The following is an 8,782-nucleotide window of genomic DNA, read 5'->3' on the forward strand; positions in this document are numbered from 1 at the left end:
TAACACACTCACAGTAATTGGACTTGTTACTGGATATGTGTGTTACCTCAAATTATTGAGAGTTGCTTTTCATAACTAAAGCCTTCCCCTACTTTAATAAAACAGCTGTAAAATTCTTCCATTCAACTTGCATGTCCCCAGTGTAGGGATGGGTTCAAAATTACAAAGTTATCTTAGTGATTGTCCACATAGATTCCCTTTGTGGTGCACATGTGCCACATACAAGTGAGATTGGATTATTTTGGCCAGCAGTATTTGCTTCTCTGCACACTGTATTAGGTGTTAATGTTGGTCCCCACTGGCAACACACATGCATACACACTTACCTTATTTTAATCAAGTTCTGTTTTTTTAGACTAGTAACCTCCTCCTTGTCCCCAGTACAGGGACTCTTGCAGGTAGCAAAGTGGCAGAAGCAAAATCTCAGGGGTTTAAAACTTGCTCTTCCAGTGAAGCTTCAGTGCCACTTAATGACAGGCACACTAGATTTGTATTTTGTTTAGGAAAGGGATGGATTCCTGAGTGAAGTACCATATATTGCTCCTTCTCTAGAAAGACTCAGACTGCTAGAGAAGCCTGCCTAAAATTGTTCCTCTACACAATCCTCCTTGGGTACTGAAAGGAAGATTGCAGCTAGATCTCAATCCTCTAATCAGTCCCTCTTTCGCGAGCACTCCAAAGAGCTGAGATTCCACCTCCAGCTCCCAGGTTACACTGATCAAGAGGACCCAGCTGTCCATCTGCATTCTGGCTTCAGTGACCTCTGGCAGGCCTAGGAAGGAGCACTGCTCCAGAACGAAGCTGAAGCCTGGGTCACCATCTTTGGTGCCTACTGACTCTAGGCACAAGACGTATCAGCCTGACTTGTCATGGACTCAACAGCTGAGAGGTAGTGCGGGCCTCCCGAGTCTACATCTAGGGACAAAGGCCCAAAGAGACTTGACCTGTGTTACATGCAGTCTGTTCATCTGCCAGCCTCCAGATGTGCGTGTCTAATGACGAAGTGTTGCTGTCCAAATATGATTATTTGAATTGGGACAAACGGTCTCAATTTATGGACAGACTACCTCATGACCATCGACAGGAGCTAAAGACCATGAGTCCCAGAGAACAGCTTTGGCAAGAGGGGATTCCCAGAAATAGATCTGTTTGCCACAGACCAACAAATGTCTGACATTCTTCGAGTGCTTGCTCATGTCGATTCCATTCTAGGTGTCTGCGCACCTCCATGCACAGTTACCAGATTTTTTTTTCCCTTTAGCACAGGGGTCCCCAAACCATGGCCCATGGGCCGCATCCGGCCTGCTGACACATTTTGACTGGCTCACTCCCCCCTCCTGGCTCCACCCCTTCCCCCTGCCCCTCTCCTACGAGGGCCCCAGCACGCCACTCCTGGCCCCAAGCAGCACCGCGTGGCAGCCGCTCCCCCCTCTCGACCCTCTCCCATGTAGGCCTAGTGGCGCCCTGGCCAGAGTCGTGCCATTCTCAGCTCCAAGCAACACTGCACGGTGGCTGCTCCCCCTCCCAGCCCCACCCCTTCTCCCTGCCCCCTCCCACGTGGGCCCAACACGCCACTCCCAGTTCCAGGCAGCGCCGCACAGTGGCTGCTCCCCCCTCCCAGCCACACCCCTTTCGCCCCGCCCCCTCCCACGTGACATGGGCCCAGTGCCCTGGCCAGGAGCCACTCCCAGCCCCAAGCAGTGCTGCGCGGTGGCCGCTCCCCCTTCCTGGCCCAGCCCCTTTCCCCACCCCTCTCCCACATGACATGGGCCTAGCCCCTCAGGCCCACCATAAGAGCAAGACTGAGTGGTGTGGCCCTCGGAGCTGAAAGTTTGGGGATCCCTGCTTTAGCCGTACCCGTGGGGCCGGCTTGGGCGCCCTCTGGAGTCCCGCTCACATGCCCTGGTATATCAGGAGCCACCAGCCATACGCCCCTTCAGTTCCTTCTTTCTGTCAGTGATGGTTGCTGGAACTGTACTGCTTGCTATTGCAAGTGCTCCCATTGTTTCCTTAAGTAGCGTTAGGTGGTTTGTACTATTGTTCTTTTGTTAGTTAAGTGCTGTAAATAGTTAGTAGTTAAGTTTAGTCCCTACAGGGATCTTTGCCCCGGTCTCAGGGTTTCAAGTCCTGCGTCTCCTGTAGCAAGCCCTTCCCTCTTAGTGACCCCCATGACAATTGTCTAACGTGTCTGGGGGAGGCACACAGGAAGGAGAAGTGTAAGATCTGTAAGGTGTTCAGGCTGCGACTCAAAAGGAGAGAGAGAAATCTGACTGAAGGCCTTTCTGATGGAGGCAACGCTAAGACCGGCCTCCAAGCCATCCTAGGGGCTATAGAGGAAGTTCCATCAGACATGAGGAGGAAAGGGTTTTACTCCTGGTACTTCCTCATCCCCAAGGTGAAAGGGAGTCTCAGGCCCATTCTAGACCTGCATCATCTCAACAAGTTTTCTCTGCTTTGTGGTGGCCGTTCCCAGTACCAGTTTACGGCTTTACCCTTTGGCCTCTCCTCTGCCCCGAGAGTGTTTACAAAGTGCATGGCAGTGGTGGCTACGCACCTAAGGCAACAGGCATGCAGATATATCCATACCTGCACAACTGGTTGATCAAAGGCAGGTCCCAGTCTCAGGTCTGGAGCAGCATAGACCTCGTATGCATCACCTGTTACCATCTGGGTCTGTTAATAAACAAGCAAAAGTCAACATTGACGCCGGTACAGCGGATAGAGTTCATTGGAGCGGTTCTCAACTCCACTCTGGCCAAGGCTCTTCTACCCCAGCCTCGCTTCGAAGCCATGTCCGGCATTATTACATGCCTCTGCAAGAGTCCCTTCATAACAGCCAGAACTTGTCTGCAGTTGCTGGGCCACATGGCGGCTTGAACTTATGTGGTGAAGTTCGGACACTTAGGGTTCAGACTGTTCCAGTCGTGGCTGGTTTCAGTGTATGCCCCAAGCAGACACTCCTTGGACCGAGTGGTCACGGTTCCCCACCACCACCACGTTCTGTCCTCACTGGAATGGTGGCAAGACCCTTGCTCAGTACTGCAGGTTATACCGTTCGAGGAATTAGCCCGCTTGATCACTTTGGTGTCAGATGCTTCAGACTTGGAGTGCGGGGCCCATATGAGCTCCAGCCGCAGTACTCAAGGGATTTGGTCGTAGGAAGAGCGAAAGATGCACATAAAAGTAAGAGAGCTACAGGCAATACGCCTAGCTTGCGGCATGTTCCTTCCTTTCATCTTGGGCAAAGTAATGCGAGTTCTGACAGACAATACTGCCGCAATGTACTATATCAACAGGCTGGGGGGCTCTCTTGCCGGCCCTTTGCCGAGAGACAGTGTGTCTGTGAAACTGCTCAGTGAGCCATGACTTTCACCTCATAGCTTCCCACCTCCCGGGCATCAAGAACGACGCAGCAGACTGCCTCAGCAGGTCCTCCTTACCCTACCACGAGTGGTCGCTCCACCTAAAGGTGGCTGGTATGATCTTACAGTGGTGGGTTTGTCCCCAGGTAGACCTATTTGTGTCCAAGCTGAACAAGAAACATCACTAGCAGGCTTGACGAGGGGTCGCTGTCCGACGCTTTTCTCTTACAATGGACGGGGGTTCTGATGTATGCATTTCCACCCATTCCATTAATGCACAGAGTCCTGCTGAAGATCAAGAGGGACAGAGCGAATATTATCCTGATCACACCGGCGTAGCCCCACCAGCATTGGTTCAGCATGCTGCTGGAACTGTCAATCACCCTCCTGCTAGAGTTGCACCGGTGGCAAGATCTCCTCTCCCAGGACTGGGGTCAGCTCCTGCACCCAGATCTGGAGTCTGTGCATTTGATGGCATGGAGACTGCATAGCTGACCCCTGAAGAACAGCCATGTTCATCACAGGTTCAACAGATTCTGATGGGCAGCAGAAAGCCTTCCACTCAGGCATCATACCTTGCGAAATATGGGCAGCGTCCCAAGAGATTCCGCCTGAACTGTCATCAATTCAGGCTACTCTAGATTACTTACTGCATCTTAAACTCCAAGGCCTAGCTATTGCTTTGTTGAAGGTTCACCTGGCGGCCATCTCAGCATTTCACTCTCTGATAGACGGGAAATCGTTTTTTTCCCACTCTATGATGGTTAGGTTCTTGAAAGGAGTAGAGAGGCTCTACCGTCAAGTTTGAGACCTACTACTCGCTTGGGATCTGAACCTAGTTCTGTCCAGGATCACGGAGTCCCCCTTCAAGCCTTTGACTACCTGTCCATTACTGTTGTTTTCCTGGAAGGTATCCTTTCTAGTAGCGATTACCTCAGCGAGAAGAATTTCTGAGATTAGGGCACTTACCTCAAAACCACCATACACGATCTTCTATAAGAACAAGGTCCAGTTGTGGCCTCATCCTGCTTTCTTACCCAAAGTAGTGTCTCAATTTAACTACAACCAGGATATATTTCTTCCAGTGTTCTTTACCAAGCTGCATGGCTTGGAAGAGGAATGGTGGCGGCACACTCTTGATGTTAGGCGTGCCTTAGCATTCTACATTGAATGCCCTAGGTCATTCCGGAAGACCACACAACTTTTTGTTGTGGTGGCCGATAGGATGGAAGGCTTACCTGTCTCCTCCCAGCGAAGTTCCTCTTGGATAACTTCCTGCATCAAGTTTTGTTACGAGCAGGCAAATATGCCTCTGCTGGAGGTCGTCACAGCCCACTCCACCAAAGCGCAAGCTTCCTCGGCAGGCTTTCTGGCACAGATACCTGTGTAGAACATCTGTAGGGCCACTACTTGGTCATCACTGCACACCTTCACGTCCCACTATCCCATCGTTCAACAAGTACGGGACGATGCCAGCTTTGGCAGAGCAGTGCTGTGAACAGCTCATCTGTGAACTCCTGGCCTACCTCTAAGGTACTGCTTGTGAGTCACCTAGAATGGAATCAACATAAGCAAGCACTTGAAGAAGAAAAGACTGTTACTTACCTTGTAACTGTTGTTCTTCGAGATGTGTTGCTCATGTCCATTCCATTACCCACCCCCCGTCTCCGCTGTTGGAGTTGATGGCAAGAAGGAACTGAGGAGGTATAGGGCCGGTGGCACCTGATATACCACAGCAGTGCGCGGGACTCCAGAAGGTCCCAGAGCTGACCCTACTGCTAAATGGAACTACAGATTCTGCTACGGGTACTGCTAAATTTCGGTAACCATGCATGGATGCATGAACACACCTAGAATGGAATGGACATGAGCAACACACCTCGAAGAACAAAAGTTACAAGGTAGGTAACCGTCTTTTTTGTTCCAGGGTGTTCAAGCCCAGGCTCACTGATGGAAGCTTTTCTCCTCCTTTGGGTCACTATGACTGTCTGCTTTTCCACAGATCCTTATGTTACTGAGGATTCTGAGGAAACTAAAACAAAAGGTAGCACTGATGATTATGATAACCCCCAGTATGGGCCTGGCAATTCTGGAATTCAGAGCTGATGAACCTCTCAGCTAAGTCCCCCTATTACCTAACCTGCTGTACCCAACATAGTCTCCCAGAACAATGGTCAGATCTCACACCCAGACCCAGCTGCATTACATCAGACTGCCAGGATGCTGGCTGGATGACCTCCGATAAAAGAACATTCTTCTCTAAAGCAGGAAACCTTCAACTAGATTGAGTTATAATCTAAATGGAAGATGTTTTCTATTTAGGCATGTCAGCATCAGCTGTCTTCCTTGACATCACCCATTTCAGTAATACTGAACTGTTTGCTAGACTGGAAACAATCCGGACTTTCCATCAGCTCCATAAGGGTTCATTTAGCAGCTATATCTGCATATCTCCCTCCTATCCAAGGCCATATTTTCCCAGCCACCAGGAATAAGGTTTCTTAAGGGTCTTATTCATGTTTTTCCCCCAGTTTGGAAGTCTCATCCCTGTTGGGATCTCAGTATAGTATTAACAGGGTTGATGGGTCTTTTTGAGCCCTTAACAATCTGTTCCCTTTACCGCTTATCTATGAATACTGCCTTTTGAGTGGCCATTTCCCCAGCTCAAAGGGTAGGGGTGATTCAGGCCCTCACCTTGAGTCATGTTTTGCAGTGTTTCATAAGGACAAGGTCATTCGCAGACCCCATTCCAACTGCATGCTCAGAGTTGTTTCAGAATTCCATCTGAGCCAATGTATTCATCTTCCAATATTCTTCCCCACGCCTCACTCAGCCTCAGGGAAACTACACTTGATGTAGTAGGGGCACTTGTCTTTTTACACTGACAGGACACAAACATTCAGGAACACACTTAGCATGGGTGTGCCTTTTGCAGAGAGAGTTATGGAGCAGACAATATCCTCTCAGATTATCTAAGTGGGTCTCCAGCTGTATAACGTGCTATGGGTTAGCCAAGTGAGATCCATCTAGCCACATCACTAGCTCATGTCACTCTAGCTCAGGCAGCCTCTGTTGCCCGTTTAAAGAATGTCTCTATTTCTAAAATCTATATAGCAGCTATGTGAAGCTCAGGCCATGCCTTTACAAGACACTGCTCTTTGGCAGAGGCTTCCAGATCAGATGTTACATAGTCATTGTTTAAGTAGGACTCCGACTACCCACCTCCAAGCAAACCAGCAACTGCTTGTTCACCACTAAGGGTGGAATCCATGTGGACAATCACTCAAAGAAGAAAGAACGGTTACTTACTTCACAGTAACCGGTTCTTCAAAATGTCCCTGTGGATTTCACAACATGTCCTCTTTCCTCACGATTATAGAGTCCTAGTCTTTTGGAATTGTATATTGGCAAAAGAACTGAGGGATGGTTGGGCCTGCTCTGTCCTTCCCTCAGGTGAGGGGCATGAGGGTATCTAGGGAGCAGGTAGGGTGGATACTACTGGCCAACAGAGTCCAGCTTTTCACACATGAGGCATGTGTGCACAACACATCTGAAAAAAACCACAGTTACTGTAAGTAATGTTGTTTTTGACATAAAAATGTCTCCTCTCCAAAAGTACTCTCTTTTGATAATTCTGAAAGGGTCATCTGAATCATGAGATTATAGTATAGACTTCCATGTTGCTTTCCTGCACCAGCATCATTTTGTGATGATGCATTAGTTATCTATCTTTAAATCTCTCACCTGATTTGCAGGTTGGTTTTAAAGAGGCTATAAATGCTTGTTCCTATATCTGAAAATGCCTCCTTTTTTCTTCTGCCAGGGCCTAATCTAAAATCCACTGAAGTCAAAAGCTTTCAATGAGCTTCAAATCAGGCTCCTAATCCACTTCTAAGATCACTTTGTTCTGCTTGGTTTCTGTCACTTACCTCATTTGCGACATGTTGTGCCCTTTCTTACAACTGATTATGTTTTTTAAATTATCAATTTGAATTGTCTATAAATCATAGAATCATAGAATATTAGAGTTGGAAGGGACCTCAGGAGGTCATCTAGTCCAACCCCCTGCTCAAAGCAGGACTAACCTCAGCTATATCATCCCAGCCAGGGCTTTGTCAAGCCTCAGCTTAAAAACCTCTAAAGATGGAGATTCCACCACCTCTCTAGGTAACCCATTCCAGTGCTTCACCACCCTCCTAGTGAAAAACTTTTTCCTAATGTCCAACCTAGACCTCCCGCCCTGCAACTTGAGACCGTTGCTCTTTGTTCTGTCATCTGTTAGCACTGAGAACAGCCTAGGTCCATCCTCCCTGGAACCCCCTTTCAGGTAGTTAAAGGCCGCTATCAAATCCCCCCTCATTCTTCTCTTTTGCAGACTAAACAAGCCCAGTTCCCTCAGCCTCTCCTCATAAGTCCTGTGCTCCAGCCCCCTAATCATTTTTGTTGCCCTCCGCTGTACTCTCTCCAACTTGTCTACATCCTTTTTGTAGTGGGGGGCCCAAAACTGGACATAATACTCCAAATGTGGCCTTACCAATGCCGAATAGAGGGGAATAATCACTTCCCGTGACCTGCTGGCAATGCCCCTCCTAATGCAGCCCAATATGCTATTAGCCTTCTTGACAACCAGGGCACACTGCTGACTCATATCCAGCTTTTTATCCACTGTTACCGCCAGTCCTTTTCTGCAGAAGTGCTGCCTAGCTCGTCGGTCCCCAGTCTATAGCTGTGCATGGGATTCTTCCTTCCTAAGTGGAGGACTCTGCACTTTTCTTTGTTAAACCTCATTAGATTTCTTTTGGCCCAATCCTCCAGTTTGTTTAGGTCCTTCTGTATCCTATCCCTACCTTCCAGGGTATCTACCACTCCCCCCAGCTTAGCACTTCCTCCAAAGACATTTTCCTTTTCCTTAGTTTGGGCCATATTCTCTGATGGTGCAGATTGGTGGAGGTCCAATTACGTTAGTGGTTACACTAGCAGAAATCTGGCCCTTTATCTCATCTCCTCTCTTTTCCTTCTCTGCCACAGGTCTGTTATCGCTTGTTCTGTAATCCATGTAATTTTGAGCCTACTCCTGATAGGTGTGAAGTGCCCTCAACATCACCCCAGCTTGGCATTGTGGTTGAACTACAGCATATCGCTTAGGGTTTGTCTACATAAACATTTAATTCATAGCAAGCTGGAGTGTGAATTTATCCTGCCCTAGCCTGCTGTGGACTATCTAGGTGAACCTTGCTGACACACATTGCCAGTTAATGCTGATCTAGTCCTCTTTGAAATGGGACCAGTTCAAAGTGTGTTAACGAACTGCTAATGTCAGCGGAGTCCACAGGGACAGTTCATGGAAAGCTAGTGTGGGGTAGAGTCATACCCCAGCTTGCCATGGTCTAATGTGTAGACAAGCCCTTAGAGTTTGATTT

Source organism: Emydura macquarii, unplaced genomic scaffold (genome assembly GCF_026122565.2).
Source record: "Emydura macquarii macquarii isolate MOO-44397 ecotype Brisbane River unplaced genomic scaffold, CSIRO-AGI_Emac_v2 contig_1551, whole genome shotgun sequence".
In the NCBI taxonomy this organism is placed as follows: Eukaryota; Metazoa; Chordata; order Testudines; family Chelidae; genus Emydura; species Emydura macquarii.